The sequence below is a fragment of the Vanellus vanellus genome (assembly GCF_965231255.1).
Source record: "Vanellus vanellus genome assembly, chromosome: 6".
NCBI classification, from domain to species: Eukaryota; Metazoa; Chordata; class Aves; order Charadriiformes; family Charadriidae; genus Vanellus; species Vanellus vanellus.
In genome coordinates, this window is record NC_138911.1 from 20,898,534 (window position 1) to 20,919,063 (window position 20,530).

Here is a 20,530-nt window from a genome sequence, read left to right on the forward strand (position 1 = left end):
TGGCTTGAGCGATGTAGTGAAAAACAGTTGCCTCAGTCATTAATGAACAGAGGGCCGTATATCTCACTCATTCAGCTCATATTCAGCAATGACAGATTTTTACAGTGTGTTATGTTGTTGCTTAATGTGTTGTGCAACCATTCAGGGTTTAGAAGGACTGCACCCAGTACCTTATTAATTCAAATAGCATGGTGCCAGCCTCAGATCAAGGGGAACTAGGGACCTCATTCAGTGTCAGTGGTTTGTCTGCAGTTTTCTATGCCAACAGCTGTGAACATTTTCTCTGGAGAGGAGTGATGAAACTTGCTCTTGTTGGGTTCTTTCTGATGACCAAATGAGTAGAGAAGTGGCATGTGACCATATCGCTTCATACTGACAGACAAAAAAAGCCTGCAAGTTTGCTTATGGGTTTTTCTTTCCTGATGTGATTATGCATTTTTTTATATGCTTTTGCAGTATCAGGAATGATACCTCTCATTTTGAGTCCTCTCATTTCTCACTGTTGACGGAATACTTGTAAAGTATCAGAGGTGCCTAACATAGATATGACTCACGACTCTAAATGTGATTGCCAGTTGCCAGCCCTGAATAATTCCCAGGTTCCTTTTCCTGTGCTCCCCCTATATACAGCTCTTTAGGATACACAGATCTTTGATAGGAGCTCCCAAGCCACTTGCTCCCTCCTCACCTGCTGCTCTTTCTCTCTTGACATGAAATTTCTGGCTAAGATTACTGGCCTGAAGGGTGTAACAGCTGCTGAACTGGGTTATTATCCACAACAGACCAGTCACTTCGTTGTGTTTTTTCCCCTCCAAGCGAGGAACATTGATGCGAGTAAAAGGCAAGAAAAGAAGCTTTGTTTGAACTATCAGCTATGTGTCCTGTCTCTTCTTCCCTTGAGCGATCAATCTACATGGCTTCTGCCAGCCCAAAGCTAATTCTTAGTACCTGATAAAATAGAGTTTTTTGTCTATACCAAAAGAGAGGTCCTGTTAACTTACCCCAAAGTTGTATTAGCTGTTTTTGCTAAGTCTTTTGCAAGGTTCCATATGTTTGTGTTCAGCTTGTGTTTTATCACATTCATCATGTATCTATCCAAGACGCAGCCTGTGCTTTTCTCTCCTCCATACCACCTCTTGTCAGCTTGGGATTAAACTATTTTATTTCTTGGTGTTTGTCCTTCCACATGGTTGTATTAAAAAGTACTTTGACTGAACAGGCCCACAGCGAAGTAAACCAGCCCATGCCATGTGACTGATGGTGGTAGATACTCCCCTGTAGCCTGTAAGGATTTTTGCAGGAGTTGAAGCACCTGAAAGTATTGTGCTGCCCTTAGACACAGTTGTCAGACAGTACAGTGTGATTATTACTATTTGCATCCTTTTCTTCCCTCTCTATCCTCTTCCTTATTACAAAAAAAACCCACCCAGATTTAGTCTGAGTACCACAATGTACCCATGAGACCTGGTGGACTTTGGTGTAAGAATATTTCTTAGGGAACCATTCAACAGCTCCTGCTTAAACCCTTCTTTACCCTCCTCTCCCATAATGGAACACTCCTACTTCTCCCTTTACTGGTTTGCCTCCCTGCTCTAGCAAACACCCAAATGGCATTGCTGAAGAACAAGCCTGGACCGAAGCTTCCACACTTCTGATTTAAGTAACAGAGATTACAAAAGGGGTCAGTGCATACCAACAAGCAGGAGGGTTTAGCTGTTGGCTAGATCAGCAGTCTCCAAAGTGGGGTGCATGCAGCAGTCTCCAAAGTGGGGTGCATGCAGCCTCTAGGTTACACAAGATGATCTATCGGGGTGCAGGAAGAAAACACTGTAACTTCAGTAGTACATGTATATAATGTATAAATAAATAAATATACATCTGTTGGGGATGCCTGCTCAAAATTTTCTTACTGATAGGGGTATGCAATCAAAAAAGCTTGGAGACCACTGATCTATATTACCACAACATGCCTCCCCTTCCAGGCTGGTCTGCCTGAAGGGTCTTAGCTCTACCTTTGTAGTTCAAGGAGCCAATAGGACCAGCCATTGCAAGCGTGCTTTAAACTTGGCTATGAACAGAAAGACCTCAGAGACAGGAGGGCCACAAGAAGAAGAGATGACCAGGGAGAGACCTCTGAAGATCTGATTTCTGCATATACACAAGCTAGAGGCTTGTGGACAAGCCTATTTGCCCTGTGGACAAGCAGAACTCCAAGGGCTGGCATGAGCCAATGTTTGCTCTGCTTCTGGGATGGGGTCAAGTCCAGAAGAGAAGGTCAAAGAAAGTCTTAAGGGATCTGGCTGAGTGCTGGTCTTGGGGCTTTATAGAGTGACTTTAGCTCTGTTGCCAAAGTGGCATGAAGCTGGGCGTATATCAAAGACATTCATTTCGGCTAACAGGATGGCAATAGGTTAATCTAGCAGAAAAAGCAGTGAGGAGAAAAAGCTTTAAACCTTTCTCTGCTTCTTCATGGACTAGAAAGGGGAGTCAGTCCCTAAGCCACCCTTGGATGTGTGCAGGCACCTCCTTGTCTAGCCTGCTTTCCAGTCTGTCCAACTCCGCACTGGTATTCAAGCAATCTCCTTCCACCACCCCATTCCTACTTTGAGACTTTTGGCAGTCCTGGGGTTTCCTGAGTGGAGGCTGGGAAACCCATAGTGTCCTGGGCAGGCTGAAAACTCTCATGTGGCACCTGGAGCGTCCTCCCCTGTAACTGCTGTGTCCTTCTGCCTTTTCACCTGCCAGCCCCAGGGAAGTTTCTGCATCCCTTGGCTGGGATATGCCCCCCACATGGATGGGGAAAAATCCATAATCAGCTCAGTTAATGTTAAACTGATTGTTATTTAGAAAACTAAGCACCAGAAAGTATGTTACTGCTTAACTGCCCTCTCTTGCCCTGGCTGTACCTGATCTCAGGACAAGAATGGCACCATGCATTGCTGTCCTCCAGCTTCTGTGGACACTGCATGGACCCTTGTTCAAAAAGTTGTAGGTGTTTATGCGCGTGCTGTATCATTAAAGCACCTACCCTGTTCTTCCATCAGTGCTGGTGCTGTTTAGACTGCTGTGTGATTTGTTTGGGTTGATTTTTCTTTTTAAAAAAACCTACAAGTACAGATTGTGATGGATTGGTAATAATACACTGCCTCTTTCTATGTAGGGATGCCTTGGAACTTCTCTGAATCCAGTCAAAACAGTTTATTTTAAAATATCTAGCTTTTTTGCGTTTTGGGTTTGTTTTTTTTTTTTTTTTGTAGCACAGCAAACCAAAACCACATCTGCACCATGCTGAGTTCATTTGTACAGGTTTCTGTTCACCTCACATTTTAATATCAAAGCTACAAATCCCGGGGTGGAAAAGTGGTGGGCAAGAATAGTGTCTTGCAGAAATGCCAGCAGCACGAGGCTGACAGCAGCACTGCCAGGCATTGCTGTAATGATCTTTGTTTCTTTGAGCTATGCAAGTAGCTACAGCCCCTTCCTTCTGTGCCTGTCTAAGGCCAGAAGGCTGATGGTTCAATGGATGCTACTGTTAAGGCAGCAAAAACAATGCAAAATTCATTGGCAAATCCATTCCTCACACACACACAGGCTGGAAAAGGCAAAAAATCAACAACAGCATTTGCAGAGCATTCAGTCAGCTCTGGCTTCAGCTGCATGTAATCTTCAGGTGTTCTTGGCAGAGGATCAAGGTCCTGGTTTATGGTGTGAGGAGAGAGGGAGGAGGAGGACTGAAGCAGGAAGCCCTGTATTTGACTTGAACACGTTGCACTCAAAATTAGGTGTGGTGCAAAGTCTGCCACCTCTGCAATGGGGAAAGTACTGTTTGAGCTTAATTCCTTATTGTGGCTGATCTCTTCAAGCAGGACAAACCCTGCTTTCAGCATAAAGAATACAGGCTCAAGTTCCAGTTTATTATTTTTAAGCACTCTTTAATCTCTCAAGTTAAAATCCTCCTAGCATAGCTCTAGGCAAAGATGGGATTTGGCGACTACTCTCATTACCTTTTTTTCTTTTCTGAATGGTAGTTCCCTGTTCTCTGCCACCCCACTCAGCAACCCACTTTTTCCACTGTTGGGATTCTTGCTTATGTTGCTTTTCCAGCTTTACTTTCTGAAGGGATTGCCTTGTGTTCCCAAACACATCCTTTGCATCAGCTTGTGCTGTCCTTCAAAAAGGGAAGCAGCCAGTGCAAAGCATTCTGGCATGAGACAGAAATCCTTATGGATGAGCTAAACACAGCTAAGCAGAAACCAGGTCAACAGTAGCTCTCATAAGAATTTAGCTATATCCCTGGCATGGCACTTCTGATCTCCCACTCTCCCAACCCTTCTACTTCCCTGTATGGCCACACCTATGCCACAAGCACAGGTGTGCTTGAAATCTTTGTGTGGGTAAGGGAGGTTGTATTGACCAGTCAAAGCACGTTTCACTTTCCCTTAGGAAAAATTCATCAACTAACGTACTGGAAACATGTTCCTTCTCCTTTTCCACCCCCCATTTGTGAAGAAGCAGCTTGTCTGCTCTTCTTCAGGATAGCATTTCAGGAGTGAGGACCAGCTTTGTTGTGTGTGTCTGTACAGTACCCATCAGACATATTCCACGTCTGCTCAGCAAGAACATTACAAACCACAAGTAGAAAACACCATATGCTCCCCCTTTGTAGTGATGTTGGAGTCGCTGTGTCATGAGAAATCCAAATGCTAGAACAGCCAAGAATCTTGAATTTGGGCCCTTGGGAATTGAAATTAATTTATACTGTAAGCTCCAGTTCTGTTTTTATAATATACCCCTATGGTATATGATGGCACCACTGCCTACTGGAGTGCATACCAGGTCGCATCAGTGGACTGTAGCTGCCAACTGCAGCCCAGAGATGACCTACGACAGCACTCCCACCCAGTCTTACCATGGGGGACAACATCTGCCATGGATGAACTGTGCATTTGTACATGGCTAAGAGATTTTCCGGGTTGCGGTGTGGTAGCTGGGTAACATGGTGGGATTGTGGTTAGAAACTTCTCAAGAGCTGCTTTCTGCCTTGCGCCATGGTCCAAAGGCAATTTTAACAGATTGTTGGCACTCCCTTTCTGCCGTACCTCTTGCACAGTCTGTGGCTGACTGAATGCTCTGCAAATGCTGCTGTTGATTTTTTGCTTTTCCCAGCCTGTGTTTGTGTGAGCAATGAATTTGCCAATGAGTTTTGCATTGTTTTCTCTCTACTCACAGCCTTCACAGTAGCATCCATTGAACCACCAGCCTTCTGGCCTTAGACAGACAGGCACAGAAGGAAGGGGCTGTAGCTACTTGCATAACTCCGCTCTCAGCCTGTACTTTCTCTTCCACTCCCTCAAGGATGATGAGCCTAGCAAGGAGCTGCACCAGGAGGCAGTGCTAGCCAGTAAGGAGAAAGATAGTTAACTACAGGATGTTGCAACACATTGTGCCATGATGTCAGGTACGATACATGTCTGATAATGCACTGCTAGAAATATCCTTCATGCTGCTTCTTAGCTGTGAGGAGTTAGTGTATGTTTTAACTTGTGCTTCAGAGATTCCCATGGCTTCAGAGGCAGGATTTCTTGGCAAAGCATGATATCCATTTTTCATGACGAAGCTGCAGTAACGTGATGCCAGTGGGACAGCTCTAGGAGTTTGAACATAACTGGAGCATCCTGATGGGTCCTGAGTAACACTATATCAGTGGATGTGCATCCATGGATGCCCAGAGAAGATAATTTTTAGCTGTTTGCATGTAAATAATTCTTTATAATAATTCAAAATGCAATTTGATGCTCTGTCCCTGTGACCAATTCTTCAATTTGGTGCATATTGCTACAATTATGAAATTCCATGAGAATCTTGACTTTAAAATAAGTTTATAAAAAGCATTTGGGATTTTAATTACAAAATTTGACTTTTAAGTGACACCTGTCAGTGGATAGGAACCCCTGTGCTCAAATATCAGGAGTTCAGCTTACTGAAATTAAGACATGCTTATCCATGTTGCCATTTTTAGAGGCACATGTTTCATATTTCCAGATGTTTCCTCACATACACCAAGGCCATTTTAACATGATAGTCAAGATTCTCATGCAGTATCTTGTTTGAGTGCTTGGAAAAGACTCAAAATTACAAGAGTTGGCTAGACTCATGATTTGGTGGGACTGAATTCAGGGCTGGGAAAGATGCAAGACCAGAAAGGAACTGTGTCCAAATCTCTTCAAGAATATCATCCCAAAGCGAGCCATTGTACAGTTGGCTGCAGGTACTAGTCCTGCTGAAGGAGGACTCTCCTTCCCCAACTAAAATGTCCGTTGTGTCAGGCTAGCGTTCCTCACTAGGAAAATCTGCACTCCTGCAGTGTGCGCTGCTTCAGTTTCACAGAGCAATAATGCCTATTCCAGCATTGAAATTTTGGAGAGAACGTAATTCCCAAGGAATGTACTTCCTTATCACACCATTGTCTTTAATAAAATAGCTCCAAAGAATCAGCATGGATTATTTTTTTCACAATGTGATTTTTATTAGTAATTTATTCAGCCTAGCAGATGCCAGCATGCAAACTATGCAAAGAGCAAATCTCTTCCTCCAAGTGTAAATATTTACAGATCATACTCAGTGGTATTTAGTACTCTGCAAACATATTGTCAACAGTTCTATCCAGACTTTTCCCTAATCACAGCCTGAGAATTGGCAGAGGCTTGTCCTCTGTGAAAAGATGGTTATGGAAAAAAATGATAGCAGGCTAAATAGGTTCTTGGCTTAACTAGACTGCGGCTATACCAGAGGTGAATCTGGCCCACACCAAGTTAAAACTCTGTTACAGGAGCTTCTACCTACCGCATGCAAAGTTGGAGGGATGATGCTTCTAGGGGGACAGCTTTCCCAAGGAGGCTGGGAACCTCTCTTGGCACTGGACAAAAAGGGTCATTACAATGCAGGGCAGGCAGTTTCAACCTTCTATGTGTTTTAAGGGACCTCTTCTTAGACATAAGAAGACGTGTGACTATTCTTTGCATTGCATCAATTGGTCAACTTCACCTGAATAGTTCAGAAGAGCAAATATTCTCTATCTCAATCACCATCTGTTCTTAATACAGAAATGTGTTGTCTCTTAAACGCAGATCTGCCTTTTGGTGTCTAGCTCAGTCAGTGCAAAATCCCCAAATGGGCTAATGTCTGGGACATAGCTTGACTATACTGGAGCCATTTCTGTTTAAAGTATTATCCTAAAATCTCATTTCCTGCATCTCTAGCCCCAACCCTTCGATAGCATTTCATTACATCCCATAATCTCTACTCTCCTGAAAATCTGGAATAAATACAAGCCAAATGAAAGCTCAACGGTGGCTTAGCCCTCATTTATATTCTGTGAAAACCTGCTATTGCAAGCATATCTTAGCACCCCATCTTTTCACACGAGGCATGTAAAGTTGCAAAGATCTCTAAACACTTCAAAATGGTGTCCTCTGGGATTCTCAAACGAAACAGCCTGACCAACTGACATTCCCTGTGCATTATAAGGAGAGAGGTGAGCAAGGGCACATTCATGACATCCCATTTTCTTTTTCTGCATGATCACAGCTTTTTTTCAGTGCCTGTATTTTCCCGTTCCATGTCCGGGCTTCTCCATGTGCTTCTCCATATTTTCTCCTAAGACTGTTTTTCCCAGAATTGTGTTTGTTCTCTGCTACGCCAACCCTAAGGGCTGTGTGCCCTCCTGCTTTGCTCAACTGCTTCACATTTTTTCCTCCATCATTGTACTTGGTCCTCCCAGATAATCTGTTCTATGGAAGACAGTCCTCCTCCCCCCTTCAACTGTCTCTTCTAATTTTCTTAAATTGCAGAGCTTCCTTCTCCCTTTCTCCTTCTCTGAAGAGGAGGGAGTATTTCAGTAGATGTCACTATCCTACATGAATGACGGAATGATAAATCTATGCAACGTATACAGACAGACATGCTTTAAAGTGAGTCCTTAATGTGGAGAGCTGGCCAGCTCTGCATTGCGTCTACTTTTAATTAACTGATGAACCACTGTATCAACTCCAGCTCCTCACTGTTCATTTTGAAAAGCAAATTTGTGTGTTCTAAAATTACATTGGGATGCGTGAATGATTTCAGCATCACTTTCATCTATGGCCAGATTAGCAGTAGCAGCTGAAATCCTTACATGATTTGAGGTAGCAAGGGCTCCTTCTTCACTTGTTCAACACCACAATCATTATGTAAAGCATTTCACAATACAGACTGTACCTGTGTGTGCACAATGCTGTTTTCTGCACCTTTTTTTTGATGACTCTTCACTGGGCATTCTGGAAATAACCCACAGGAGCTGAATTCAGGAGATAGTGTGCTTAGTCTAAAATGCACACACATGGCTTAAATGAAGTCCTGCAGCTTCTGCCATTTCATGGGTTGGCTCCATGCTTCAGAATGCAGCTCACGCATCTCTGTATACACGTACACAACGTGGTATATAAAAGCTTCAAAGCTCCACTGCTGCTAAGGTTTGCTCCAAGCAGCTGTGGACTGCTGACGTGAAAACTTTTGGCATTGCCAGCAGCACTAAAAACAGCAAAACAATCACCAAGGAGCTGATTTCTGCTATTTGATTCAGTATTTAATTCAGCAGCATTCTCTACTCAAGCAATGCCATTGCCGGTGGACCATCGTGTCTAGTAAACCAGACACTTGCATAGTTTAGGGGTTTTATGAGAAAAGTTATGCCTATATTATGGTGGAATAACTGTGTTTTTCATAGTCCAGGGTAGCAAGAAGCTGTTAGCCTGAACACTTTTTAAATTTTTCCTCCTTGGTGGCAATTATGAAAGCTTGGACCCAGCTAATCCAGCCATTGTTCCTCCACTCCTCACAGAAAATCCTGTGATGTCCGCTTGCAAAAAATATGGGCAAAACCTGTTGGTATTAAAACTTAAGCTTTGCCAAAAAAGCACTCTGCTGCTGCGCCACAACTTACAGAAGATGGTGGATGCTGGTGTCTGTGTTATGGAAATTTAGGCAGAGAATGAAATTACCTCATCTGATGACAGCTGTATCCCAAACCAAACTCTAAAAACCACGGATTTTAAGCTATGGTGCACATTTAAGGTAATTTATACACAAAACCAGCAACCGGGGCCATTCGTGGCGTTATGTAACTCTAGTGAAGCGACAGCATAGCCAGCGCTGCGGCTCGGAGCCACGCGAGGGGCCGGCGGGCCGGCAGCGAAGGCGGCAAGGCTCTCCCAGAGGAGACGGGAGCGGTTCGGGCCGCCCAGGCCCAGGCTCGTGCAGGCAGCGGCCTGCAGGCCGTCAGCCGCGGGGACAGTAGCTGCCGGGCTCGGGCTCACGCTCCCGCCAGGCGGGGCAAGCTCCAGCCACCACACAAGCCCAGCTTTCGCACCACGGGCGTCCAACTCGGCCACCCCTCTCCCTCCCACCGTTGCCGCAGCTGCTACTGCCGGCGGCCCCACGCCGCTTCCGCTTCCGCCTCCAGCGCCCCAACCCAAACCCCACCCCCGCAGCATACATCACCTCCGCGAGCAAACAACCACCCCCAAGACCTCTGTGCTTCCGGGGTCAAAAGCGCTGCCTGCGCGAGGGAAGCCCCGCCCCCGGCGCGGGCGGACGGGGCGAAAGGAGGAGGGGCCGGAGGCGGCTTGGCCAATGAATGGAGGCGGGGCGGCAGGCGGCTTGGCCAATGAAAGGCGGAGGTGGGCGTGCCCGGGGCGGGGCGAGGTCGTGGCATGTGGCGGGGTGCCGAGCGGTAGGACTGCTCTCTTTTCCCCGGGGGGGCCGCGCCGGGCGTGTGGTCGCCTCCCTTGGGGTAAGCGCGTCTTCTGCCCTGCGGCAGTGCTCTCCGCCGGGTTCTGTCACGTCGTGAGTGTGTGAGTGCTGGCGGGCGGTGGCTCGGCCTGGGCTTGGGGGAGCGGAGACGTGGGGGACGCCGTGCCGGGGGAGCGGCGGTGCCGGGAGTCTCCGGGACGGGACAGGTCGGGTAGCGGAGCGGGTGTCGGTTTGAACCTCTGCGGACGGGACGGGGATGAGTCGCCGCGGCCTCGGGGAGGGGAGGAAGGGCTCGGTGGCCGTTCCCATAAACTGCCCCATAAGTTGCAAATGAATTTGCAAGTAAGTTGGAATCCCCTATAGCAGCTGTGGAAGGGGTGGCTCGGCACTTACCCCTTGCTCCCCTTCAATGCAACGTGTCTGTGCTCGTCGGTGATTCTGTTCTTGGGGAGGTGGAAGCAGAGGAAAGTCAGCTTCGTTGCAGGGAAGAGAGCTGATTGACTCAGCAAGTAATTCACTGCCTGAAAGATAACATCTTTAGGCCCTATGGACCACCTCAAAAATATGGTGTCTGTAGCAGATCACCATTATGCATGGCATCACAGATAAGTAAAAATATCTTATGTCTGAATGAATAATGTCCAGTGTGTACAATTGAAGTTACCTTTGCAAATGGAATGTGGCTTTGTGTGGTGCCATACTGAAATGTTTTTTGTCTTATTGTATCTTAAGTAAAGGTTTTCAGTAGGTTTAACTGTACCCTGGGTGATGTCAGCAAGGTGTCAGATGGAATCCAGTAAATGGTAGGAAGAATAAATATTCTTCTTTGACCAAGCTCTCAAATACAGCATCCTGCAGGGCTATCCTGTTGTGGTGGATCTGGTTGTGGTAGATTCGGTGAATACCTTAACTTTCCCCTCTGCTGTCTCCCAAACTTTGTCTTCTAGGATTGGCAAAGAAAAATCTTGTCTTAGGATCCTGTCAAGTAAGGTGACTTGATGTCCTGCACGTTAGCTGACTGAATCCATGCCAGGCTCGGTCATGCAACAGAAGGCCTGTTTCCTGATAAAGTGAGTTAACTGATTGCTTACTGGAGGAACAAACCCATAGAAATACTGATCCTCCCCACCTTGAGCTAAGTTGCAGCCTTGCTGAGTGAGGTGAACCCTCTGACAGTAAGCATTTGGTGCCCTTTAAACATCAGAGGGTTTGTGGCTGATCAGTAGCTTTGAAAGCTAGGCTATAAGATGCATGCTGATGCAGTGTCTCTCTCTCAAAAGTGCATGTATTTCTGTATTAATCTTACTTATCTACCATAATCATCCGCTACTGTGTATGTTAATGCAGTCCATTACATGGTAATGGATAGTTTAGAAGGAATCTGTCCATTTTTATTAGCTTTCATGTTTGTGGAAGATTAATGCACTTGCTGTGCATGTTTGCTGCTTGGTTCTATTATTTATATAATGTATGTATACACACATGTATTGTTTTAGTACTTTTCTGGGTTAAAGTCCAGACTTGGTACCTCTTTAACGCCTTGGTGCAGACATCTTTATTTTTTGTTTTAATTGTAAATTCCCTGCTGGATTTATAAACTCATCTGCCAGAAAACAGACTTTGCATCTGGTTATCTGCTATTGAAATTCTAATTGGCACATCCATGCAACCTTCAGTCTCTCCCTTCTCAGGGAAGACTCCTGGCACAGACTTTTTAAAGGCAATGGGAATTATTTGCAAGCAAAATTTCAAGCTTCAGTGATGAAAAACATCTGTGCTGAAGGCCTGATAATGTATTTAAAATGTCTGGCTGCATGCCCTGGTTTACAGGGTTAGGTAATGTAGTTGCTTTTCAGTCTAGTAGCTGACTTTTTCAGTTTTATGTGACTGACAATTTTCAAGGGAAAATGTTGCAGGGACGTTAAGGAATGGAACTGTTTGTTTAAAGAGTGCATGCTGGAAACGTCCAAAACTTTGCTTAAAGAAACCATGAAGAATTTATTTATTTGGGTGGATGCTCTTGCCTCTTTTTGTTTTGTGTTTTTTTTTTTTTTTTTAAAGGCATGGATAAAACTCTTATCCATGAAGCTTTTAGTATATAGTTCTGCTGATGTCTCCCCATGCTCTGACACACAGCGTGAACTGAGCACATTTTATGAATTTAACCACCAGCCTTGAACACAGACTTATAAACTGAAAGCACCGTAAGGCAGGTCCAGCAAGAGTTTTTATGCCAGCAGATTTCTAGTGGAAAATTACGGGGGACCGGGATGTAGGAGGAATGAATTTGTTGCTCTGCTGTGTACCCACAAACCAGGTGTATCACAACAGCTGCTTCCATCCTAGCTGACGTGCGTGTTCTGAGTGATGCTGGGCTTATGGCTCAGAGCAGTCGCGCGGATGGCTGAGTGTCATGCACGTGCATTTTCTCACAGCCCTCGTCTCCATATGGAGATCTTCTACATTGTCTGCATGCACTTCCTGAACAGCCATGCTCAGATCCATCTGCTCTGACCTGTTTCTGCTCTCTTTGCTGGACCCCACATATAAGCATGTTCAGGCACTGCTAATGTCTGTTTTAGATTTATCCTTGCCCTTTAATTGTTGCTTTGTGTTTGATGCAAACTTCTAATAGCAAGAGCAATTACGCACTGGGAAAGCCGGAGGAAAAACAGTCAATTCACTGGCACTTGCGTGTAGATCCTCAGCTGCTGTGCATTGCTATGGCTCCCTTGCAGAGCAATGACAATTCACACCAGCTGGGCATTTGCCCTTTGAAGTGTTTAAATTGGGATTGTATGCTTTTCTGAAGATGTTCATCACTACAAACACAGAGCTGGTACGAAGTTCATTTGTGTTGTAGATGAGATACTCTTCCCGCTTCCCCCCCCCCCCCCCCAGCACAGTAATTGCTGGATGAAACTCCATGGTTTGTGCTGCACCAGGAGCCAAACTAGGTGATCTCTGTGGCTTTTTTGCTCCTAATTGTAAAAGGACTGGGAGGGCAATATCCCTACTGCATGCGCTGTTGCTGGATGCCATCTGACACTCTGTGCTCTGGCTCAGCAAGGTTGCTTCCCTTCCTGACTTCCAGTCTGTCCTGCATGTGTTAATGATACCTAGGGGGAGGACTCCCAAAGGGCTGTTGACTGGGAAGCCAAGAAGTCCTTTGAAGTCAACTGCGATTGAACCCTTTCTGTCTGGAATGTAGCAAGCATATAACATGTTCATTCCTTCTGTCAATTCTGCCCCCTTGGACTGAAGTTGTGGTTCCCTTTCAACAACTTAGACTTGGAGGAGTCGGCTGGGGCATAAGGGTGCTGCTGGAGCTGCAGGGAGAGTAGCAATGCTGAAAAGGAGTGCAGGCAGGAGCCCTTTGTTGTTCACAGCTCTTCCAGCTTTTGTCTGCTGGCAATCCGAGGAGATCATAATGCAGGTAAGGTGCCCAGGGTGCCTGTGGTACAGCAATCTGTCCAGGAAAGGACAAAATATCTCTGGCATGTATGGGGACCCCCTTCTTGAAGGAATGTCTGCATGGACGTTGCTGTGTGTTCCTGTGAACAAATTATCCAACAAAAGCAAGTGGCAAGAACTGCAGAAGTGGGTTTTAATGCTCAGTGGAACCACATGCTTGCCTCACTGGTGTGTAAAGCAGCACTTAGCTGCTTGCTGTTGTGCTGTCTGGCTTCCTCGTTGCTTTGGTTCTTTATGTATATTTGTACCCTGCATTTAGCTGATGGCTCTGCTGTGCCATTACTGTGATCATCAATGAAAGGAGGTTTCCTCTGGGCCATTTTGAATGTTGATCAATGTAGGTGCCAAAACTTCTGGCAATCTTCCATTGCCTTTGCTGTCTTTGTTTTTCTTGGGTGTTGTGAGCTTGGCCTCAAGGATCAGATCTTGGCTTTCAGTGCTGAGAGGTGGGGGTGCTCCTGCACTGGCACCAAGTTGGTGCTGTGCAGTGTTGTTGGACAGGACAGGACTGAAGCATGGTCCTTGGTGGCTGCATCGTTGTGGTGGGAGAACTAGTCTTCAAATGCACTTTCGCGGAATATGAGATCTCTGGAATGACAGTGTGTGAGCCTGGATTTTCCATCATGTCCTTTCCTCCCAGTTCAAGTGATAACTTGTCAACCATTTGGAAAGCACATTGGGTGCGTGCTTGCTTGTTTGTTTTTTCTTGTAGGACAATGTGGTGTGAAGAAAGGAGTGGAGGGCAGAGAGCCAGGGATTTGGGTACTTGTTTATTTGCAGCCAGCTGGACTGTCCCCAATGCATGTGGCAGGACCTACTGTGCATCTTGCGTGTGTTTGAGGAACCAGCTGCGTCCTCCATCTGAGCAGGAAGTTAGATCTGCGAAGTCAGTGCGGATTGCATTTGCATGCCCAGATTACCTCTGTACGTTGCCACAACTCCTGTTGCCTTTGCTTGGGCACTCTCAGCTGACCTGTGTTCCCTAAAGGACAGCTAAATTGTGCTCTACAGATATGGCTATGGAATGTCCAAGCCCCCATAGCTACCTCTGTTATTCCCTAAATGTGTAGAGAGGGAAGGTGAGGTTGTCTGTGTACAAGGGCCTTTTTTATTTATTGAGACATTAAACAAGTCCTCTTCACAACCATCACTGCTTCTGCTAATGATGACCCTCTTGTCTCTGACTGTCCAGGAGAGTGTTGGGATTGCCTTCCCTGAGCTTCAGGGGACTTGGTGCACCAGAACTGGAGAACTGCTTATGCAATAGTTCAGCAAAACACTTGAGTGCATACTTCAGATAGAGTGGTGCACTGCTTTTAGACTTGGTTTTTTTGTTTTTTTTTTTTTAATTTAAAAAAAGAAAAGGGGGGTGAGGGGAAAAAAGTGATTTGATGAAATTTGCGTTTAATTTTGCATGTATATTTGTGTTGGATTTATATTTGTTTGGCTTGGGGAGACTTAGCAGCACTTACACTAAATCTGGGTTTAAATCCACTTAAGTTAAACTCCTGATACAACTTGTGTGTGGAGACCAGGATGAAATCTCATTAATTTTAATAGGATTAAGCATGTTCTTTTGCTGCGTCATCTTCTCTATCTTTCTTTGTTTGGCTTCTCTGTATTAAAAAGTAGGATAAACCTTTCCACTCTTCCATCTCTTTGTGAAAAAGCTTTGTCAGTCTCAGAAGTGGCTCTCTGGTTGCATACAATAATATTTTACACTTTTTTTTTCTATGCTTTCAGCTGTAGTCCTACTGTATCCAGGCTTTTATTGCCTTTTACTTCCCCTAAAGGTGCAATAATTCCTGACAGCAAGAAAACAGTTACAAGTGTTCGCCTGGTAAGTTTCTACACTCAATTTTTTTTTTTTTTTCTTTTGCTCCCTCTGGACAGGTTTAAAACTGCTGTGAAACAAGTCCATTAGCAGAGGGAAATTTTGTAGAAGTTAGCAGGAACTGAAGCATATGAGGATGGATGAGGGCAAAATTCATCCCTATTCATGAAGCAGGAATAAAAGAACAGGGAACAAGGGTGGAAGCGTTATGAATGCAGACTGGTTGAAGGGAAATATTGGGAATCCATTTAAGGTCAAGCAAGCCATTAATTGGAGAGGAATCTACTTTGTGCGTTTGTGCTACCTCTTCACTTCCTCATTTCTCACTGTATATCATCCCCTGAATCTTACTCTTTACTGTTTTTGATTTATGTGGTTTATGTTACAGGAACACTCCTCTTCCCCCTCTCCTTCAGAAAAGACAAACCTCACAGCAGGTATTGCTGGATGTTCCTGAGATGCTCTAAATGACACTCATACTAAATATATGCTTTCACAGGAAAAGTAGACTGTTTTGTAGCTCATGCACTAAGCTGGATTTCAAGAAACTCAATTTTCATTTCCAGCTCTGACCAGTTTCTCCTATAGCTATGTACAAATGACTCAGTCTTCTCATGTCTCTTTTTTTTTTGACCCTGTGAGATAAGAGAAGGTTGGTCTATCTTACCTGTGCTCTGCTCTATCAATCTGATGCCCTGTTGTGCTATGGACCCTTGTTACAAAGATCGGGCTGGTGTATTTGTGTCAGCAAAGGTCCTTTACATCATCATCCTTTTGATGAAACTTTACATTATCAGTGTGTGCTTTTGCTGGCAGTAGCATCTGGACTTAAGTTCCCATATATCTAATTAAAAAATGAGAGCATGGTGGAAAAGCTTGCTAATTTTTTTGCCAAAAGATAGGAGATTGGCTTGTTAAGGATGGGAGTTTCTGATGGGTGAGAAATGCCCAGTGATAAGTTGAATTTCTAAATGTCCAAGCAAAGAGCATTTATTCCTTAGATCTCTACCCACAGTAAATGGGTGCTAGTCTAATTGTTAACTTAATAAACAGTAAGTATTGCTGTAAACATTTTTTTCTGCCCTTCTCAGCTGTGCTGATCAAGATTTTTTTTCCTGCTAAGACCAACTTTCTTTTCAGTTACCATTTCTTCCTGTTTCTAAAGTTCTTTGTATCCTAGCTGATCTTGAAAGATGATGTTGTCACTAGGATTTCACAGCAATTTCTGTGACTTTTCATGTGGGTTTCTGATGCTCTTTGACCTGATGAGGCTTACAAAGGAGCAATGTGCTTCCTTCCTTGAAATGAAAACTTTCTATGCCCTAGTTCTATTTTTTTTAAAAAAATTGTTTGGAAAATATCGCTTTCATGAGCATGATGGAAAGTGCTGGGACTGTCAGCTGGTCTGAGTGTGGAAACTTGAGGCCAGCTTTCAAGAGAGCAAACACGCTCCCTCAAGTGTTTTTTGTCCTTAGTTCTTTTTTGGTAGTGAATTCTGATTATCTAGAGCTTTACAAAATGTGCAAAATGTATTTAATCTTTCCAGTTCCGTTTTATAGCAAGGCTTTTGTAGGATAGATGTGGTGTCTTCCTTGGTTTGTGATACAGATGATGTAGTGTCTTTACAATATTTGCTTAGGCTGATGTAGAGCTGCTAAGCCTGATGCATCTCAGATGCTGTCCTGGTTTGAGGTAAAACAGGACCAATTTTCTTCAGTAACTTTACTTTTTAGCTAGGACTCCTCTTTTTAGCTAGGCCTCTTTCAGCATATTGTGCAGAAACTGTTCACTCTGAGAGTGGTAGGACGTATGTTTATAGTTGATGCCAAGCAATGGAATGCAGAGAGGCTCTTGCTTATACTTTTTGCTATAACGACCAAGGCCAGCTAATTTATTTGCCCTGTTGGAGGGTCTGAAGCAGAAGAGCATAAAGGGGTTGCTCCTGTGGGGATGAGCGGACAGGACAGGTGACCCAAAACTGACCAACAGGGTATTCCATGGCTGTTAGTGCAATCCGTATGAACTGTCCTTCGCTTCTACATTTGTAGAGGCTTCTGTTCCTGAACTGGTGTTGCAGCTTCTGTTCTGGGAGTCTCTTCTTTGAGGAAATGCTGAGAGAGCTGGGACTGCTCAGCCTGGAGAAGAGAAGGCTCAAGGGGATCTTATCAATGTGTATAAATGTGTGAAGGTGGTGGAATGTGTTTCAGTGGTGTGCAGTGGCAGGACCAGAGGCAATGAGCATAAACTGAAACACCTGAGGTTCCCTCTGATCATCAGCAAACGCTTTCTCGCTGTGAGGGTGACTGAGCCCTGACACAGGTTACCAGGAAGGTTGTGGAGTCTTCATCCTTGGAGATACTCAAAAGTCATCTGTACATGGTCCTGGGCAACTGGCCATGGGTGGATTGGACCAGATGACCTCCAGAAGTCCCTTCTAACCTCAACCATTCTGTGATTCTGTGAAAATTGTGCAGAGAGTTTCTTTAATGTCTAACTGAAAGTCACAACTCTGACCAAGCGACCTGGTGCAAAATAAACTCAGTTTGCATGGTATGTAGGTTTCCACGTCTCTAGAAGTGCTTCTGGCCTTTGTCATCTGAACTGTATGTCCGCACACACCACCACTTCTGAGCCTTTATCAAAAATGGTGGAGGGGACATTCGGTCAATAAGAGCTGAAGGACTCGTTCATCAGTCAGCTAATTGCGCTGTGTTGGTGGACCTTAAGTGCATGTGTCTATGTGCATGAGGTAGAAGGAGAGGTCTGTCTAGTACAGTATTGTCTTCAACAGTGATCAGTAGCATTGGAGAGACATCATCCTCCAACACTTGGTACCATGAGACCCTCTGGCAGTTCAGTTAAAAGCCAATATCCTCCCACTATTCCCTTTCTCTTCAAATCTTTTGTGCATGTTGAATAGCAGAGGCCCCAGCACAGATCTCTGGAACTTCGATGGTCGCCACTTGTCCTTGTGAAATCCTATGATTTCCTTCTGCTCTTTGTTCCCTATTCTAATCAGTTATCAGTCTGTGTAAAAGCCTTTGACAATAAGAACAAATGTATCTTCACCTATCATGGTGTTTTTCAAGGGATGGCCAACGGGTTTACATTTGCCTTGTAGATATGGTAGGATCCATGTGTGACCTGCAGTGACCATCTCTGAGACGGCTGCAGTAGGCATGTACTGTGGCTGAAATGCATCACTGACAATTTTGGGGGTATACCTGGGTCTAGAGGGCACATTTAGGGCAATGAAGCCGGCAGGGGAATGCAATGTTGAGTCTGCCAGTGGTTACACAATGTAATTTTATGTTGGTCATAGGTTCCACTAGTTCTGCTCGACTTACTCTCACAAAAAAAATTAATCATGTGCTTTGTCTGAAGAATTGCTGCCTAAGGCAGATGTGCTGACATGGAAACAGCTGATAATGTTCTTCAGCAACACTTGCTGCTTGAGTTTGAGAAGCATGTGGCCTGGATGGAGCTATAATGCAGATGGCTTTTGTTACCAGCTGACTTGAAAAGCAAAAGGACAGAAGTTGGGTTTGTTTTCTATTTAGCAAACAACTTTTAACTGGATCTAGTATATTGATAGATTCCCATCTGCTGCTTTTCTGTCCACTACAAAGGGAGCAAGGATTTTTAGGCTTTGAAAATCTTCTAGTGTCTGGAAGATGGCTATGTGTTGATGCAATGAAATCCATTCAGCAAATTAACATCTGTAACAGAAGTGGATTTCTAGTTCTGATGACCCATCCTCATAAGGAATATGTGAATGAAAGAGAGTTTTAGTATAAAATACAGACAGAAAGTGCTGGTGAGGTGAGGGGGTTTGTGAGTTTTGGTTGCGTTTTTATTTTTTCTGCAGGTTTTGACAAGCAGTTCTTTCTGGGTGGTATGTTCTCCACTTGGTCTTTGACCCTTCTGAAAGTGGAAACAGATGTAAACTGTGAAGTGGGTCAACTCCCCTGGGAGTTGACCGAAAAATGCAAACCCTTCTGCTAAATGATCTCTTAGGTTATTGCATGTCTTGGGACAAATTTTTTTTGCAGAACCATATTGAAATCAGTAAGATTGCACCTGCAAAGATTGCTTCTGGAGTTAAAATACTGCTCCAAAATTGTGATTCATGAGGTATATCCCATGACATGCTCAAGCATTCACGTTTACAGTTGCTTCTGAACAAGATACAGTGAATGCCATCCCATGAATATACAGCTGTAACACTGGATTTCATACGGCAATTCACCTGCATAAAAGATGTCTGGATGAAGGAGAGAATTTCTAAATAAGACACACATACAAATTTATTTCAGTATTTTTCTCTCATCTCCAGGAAAATTGTTGCTGGAGGGAAGTGAAGGAAATGCGCTGCACGTTTAAAAAGCAAAGACTGAAATGGTGGGTGTGCGGTTAGAGATTGTTTGATGTTGTAGACATTAATAAGTGAGAAGAGAGAGTTTTCTATCTTGGCCTATCAGTGCTAGAGGATTTGCTAAGCAAGATTTGATGCATAATTCCTCTTCAGATGGCTGTCACTAAAAAAACAACAACCAAACAACAACAAAACAACCCCCCAAAACCCAATCCATGCTGTGAACATCTAATCCTTGCTGCAGGGCACTCTTTCTGCTCTGTTTTCTGTTGGGCCGATTTACCTCATGATACAATTTCAGGCAATTGAAGTGAAAGTGCCCTCCTGTAATATGGCTCATATGCCCAAGAAGCTGAGCGTTGAGACAGAAGCTGGAGTTTGTTGGGAAGCTGTTGGAGGCAGAAACACTGCTTTTTAGGAGAGAGGAAGCCTTTAATTTTTCCATACTTGCTAATGAAACAATGCAAAATGTACTTGACTGTTCAGTTACAAGGCTCTCAAAAAAATTATCATAACAGCTCACACTTTAAACTCACTAAATTTTTCTAACCCTCCTGTGGATGCTTGTGTTGTTTGAGATGCATCTGGTAGGGGAGATAGTGTCTCCTTGCCCTGCTGAAGCTCACGCTCCCTGCATCTCTGGCATCATCATTCTGAACTCTGACTCAGGACCTGGAGTAGAGCTTCTTCTGATGGAGAACCCTTTTCCATGGTGGTTTACCTAAATATTATCTGCGCTCTGCCTTCTAAAGCCCTCATGGTTACTGACATTAGGATAATAATTTATGTACTTCTGCTGGTGAAAAGGTGTCTGATACAGTGTCGTCAGGCTTAGAGCTGTGTTTTCAGGTTATCTCATGCTTTCACTAAATACCTGTTCTTGGCTACAGAACGTTTATGTTGTGCAAATGTTTTGTTGACGATAATTACAGCTTATTGCTAGCTTTAGATGCAGGCTGCCCATGCTAGGTAATAAGACATGAAACTTGGTCACAGCTTCTGGTCTCACGGAGGTACTGTCACAGTGTCCTGGTTGGAGCTGATTCTTCCATAAAGTG

The 20,530-nt window shown here is 44.4% G+C and overlaps 1 long non-coding RNA gene across 1 annotated transcript; it reads left to right on the forward strand.

Moving 5' to 3' along the window:
* Window positions 1-9,741: 9,741 nt before the first annotated feature.
* On the forward strand, window positions 9,742-13,070 carry LOC309674069. The gene is made up of 3 exons (XR_014269357.1): window positions 9,742-9,829; window positions 10,737-10,859; window positions 13,054-13,070. It is a non-coding gene; the product is annotated as an uncharacterized lncRNA (long non-coding RNA).
* Window positions 13,071-20,530: the final 7,460 nt, after the last annotated feature.